Below are 3,310 nucleotides of genomic sequence, written 5' to 3' on the forward strand. Positions count from 1 at the left end.
CCTCCCCTCCCCTCCCCTCCTTTTTCTTTTTTAAATCACTTCCCTGTTTTCCAGCTGTCTGTTGCAGTGAAGCTTTGTGTCTTCTATGCAAGAATTCCTGGTGTCTGAACTCTCTTCACAGAGCACGGTCAATTTGTGCATGTGTGTGGCAGTATGTGTTATCTGGGATTTGTATATTTGCAGAAGGCCTTTGGAGATCCCTATGAAAGCTAGGGGTTTATGATTTATCTAGTGGTTATGTTCTCTGCAGTAGCCTACTCTATTAGTTTGTTTTGTAAATGTTAAGGTCCGTGAACCCAGATGTGACTTCTTTTATGCTGATATTGGGACCACTGAAATTTTTGACTTGGGGTGGTTCATCTATATCTCTTTGACAAGATTTAAGAAGAAAAGACTTGGGTTTGGTTTGGTGAAGAGTGCAGGCTGCTTTTCTGCCTTCCACAGATCTTCTCAAACCTTCCTTGAGCTCAATTACCTCTTGAACCATTCAAACTAAGGTCCCTAACCTTCCCACTATTTGCTTTAAAACCTCTCAGCCTCATCTCCTTTTTCATTAGGTTTCCTAGAAGACCTGCTTTTGGCTTTTCATGGCTCTCTTTGCTTCTTTCCTATGCCCTGCTCAGTCAAGGATTCCCACTTCTATGTGAATCTTCAAACTTTTCCTCTTCATTGTCCTTACTTTCCTCAACAAATGTGCTTCTTATCTTCTTTCCTGAAAAAGAATCCCCCCAACTCTTTTACCCCCTCAGGTGGCCATTCTGCTAATTAGTAACTTGCTGAGAATCGCCCACCACCCCATGACCCCTTAAAACCCTCTTCTACTCCCCCATTCTGTTCAAATGTGTTTCTTTCTTTCTTTTCTTTTTTTTTTTTTTAAGATTTTATTTATTTATTTGACAGAGATAGAGACAGCCAATGAGAGAGGGAACACAAGCAGGGGGAGTGGGAGAGGAAGAAGCAGGCTCATAGCGGAGGAGCCTGATGTGGGGCTCGATCCCATAACGCCGGGATCACGCCCTGAGCCGAAGGCAGACGCTTAACCGCTGTGCCACCCAGGCGCCCCTCAAATGTGCTTCTAAAGGACAAACAGGCATTCCTAATCCCTCAGTGTGAAGTTATCCTCAGCCCTCATCTTCTTTTTAAGTTTATTTATTTATTTAAGCAATACTCTACCCCAACATGGAGCTTGAACTCACGACCCCAAGATCAAGAGTTGCAGGCTCTCCTGACTGAGCCAGCCAGGCGCCCCATCAGCTTTCATCTTCTTATGTCTCTATAGTATTTGCTTCTCTTGATAATAAGTGATTTCTTTAAAACAACTCATTTAAACTACTTTTACAAAAGTAAAACCTGATCTTGATAGAAGATTTTTTTTTAAAAGGCAAACGAGCAGCACTCATAATTGCCCATCCATAGGTCTTCCTGAAAGTCCTGTGATGCTGCACTAGGTTCTCTCCGCTCTGCTGCTCCTTGTGTCTCCCTCATACCTGCTCATCCTCCTGCCCCTTGGCTCTGTCCTTAACCAGCCATCTTCTTTCTTGGAGATTCATCTGCTCCTTTCCTTTTGTGTTTACATCTACTCACATAGCTTCACTTATGACCTTCATGCAAATAATCAATCATCAGAACCTTGGCCTTCCTCAGAACTCCAAATGTCTGTTTTCTTCCACTTGCTGGATATTGCCACCTGATAATACCATGAACATTTCAAATGTAGTGAGTTCAAAATGGGTATCCTTTCTCCTCTTCCTTTCCCTCCACCAGCTCCCTTTTCTGCTCAATTGGATCTGTTTCTTCTATTATTTATATCCAGTAAATCAGGCTTACCACCTCTGAGATTATTTTCACTCCCCATCTCTGCTGAGCCCTTGAACTTAATTAGCAACTTGTCTTCAATTGCTACCTCTACAGTGTCTCTATTGTCTGTCCCCTTCTTCCCATTCCTGTGGATTCTATTTTAGATTAGACTGTCCTCCTCTCTCACCAGGACTGCTAAAATTTCTTCTTCACCACTTGCTCCATTATGCTTTCCCCTTCTTCCTAATCAAAACTGCCATTACCAGATTCATCTCCTGAAGGCATAACTAACCATTCCACCCACACTCTCACTTCCTCTCAGAGCCTAGAAATGAAGCATGGGTCCCTAAACCTGGCATTCACAAACTTACACAATATGGCAATAATTTTATCTTTCTCTGTGTCTCTTCTAGTAGAATTCTATTTTGTAGCAAAATCTGGATTATCCTTATTCCCACTGTACCTGGAGCTTCGTCCCTGGCATACTGAATGTGCTCTCTTATCCCCACATCTACCTGTGAAAATCCTATTTAATTTTCCTCCCTATTTAACTTTTAAAGGCTAATTCAAATGTTTCCTCTTCAGGGAAGCTTTTCTGGTTTGCTATCCCCCAAGCTTTGCTCTCTCTGACCTTTGAGGACATATAAATGGGGCATTCCTCAGTCATGAGATGAATTCTGTCTTGTAGTAGAATTATCTGTATTCATGTTTTATTCTTCCTAGTATATTTTATTTTATTTATTCTTTTTAAAAGACTTTACTTATTTATTTATTTTAGGGAGAGAGTGCAAATGGGAAGAAGGTCAGAAGGAGAGGGAGAGGCAGAGAATCCCAAGCAGACTCCACGCTGAGCATGGAGCCTGACACAGGGCTTGATCTCATGACCCTGAGATCATGACCTGAGCTGAAACCAAGGGTCAGATGCTTAACTGACTGAGCCACCTGGGTGCCCCTTCCTAGTATATTTTAAAGTGTTTGAAAGCATGGGCTGCTTTGTACTCTTCTATGTGTCCCCTGAAGCACTTAAAAATGCTTGATGTAATTCTATTGCACCTGGAACTCAGCCATAAGCACATGGACTTTTGTCTGAATATTTATTTCTGGGCTACCTACTACATTTTTATGCTTATGTTTGAGCTGTATTTCCTTTGTTGACTGACCAGCTAATTTTTGGAGGTCAAACTTATATTCTCTTTCTCTTTGACTAATACTCAATGTAAAAGCAATAAATGGGTAAGTGAAAGAGTTAGATATGCCTAATTTTGTGATGGCTTTACCTTGCTTCCTTCTTGTGCATTTACATGTTGCTAAGCAACTGTGAATGACTAACTTAGCTCCTTCCTATGGGAATTTCAGCGAAGTGCCACTTCTCTTTGTTACTGACCCAGTCTCCCTTTCTAAAGCACCCTGTGTAAGCTAATCTTTGTTCCTTCTTCTTTTCACATTGTTAGCCCAGGAGAATAGACCGTCTACCGGAATCTGAATGATCTCCCCCCAGGGACTAGTTCTCCTG

Source organism: Ailuropoda melanoleuca, chromosome 1 (genome assembly GCF_002007445.2).
Source record: "Ailuropoda melanoleuca isolate Jingjing chromosome 1, ASM200744v2, whole genome shotgun sequence".
Classification (NCBI taxonomy): domain Eukaryota; kingdom Metazoa; phylum Chordata; class Mammalia; order Carnivora; family Ursidae; genus Ailuropoda; species Ailuropoda melanoleuca.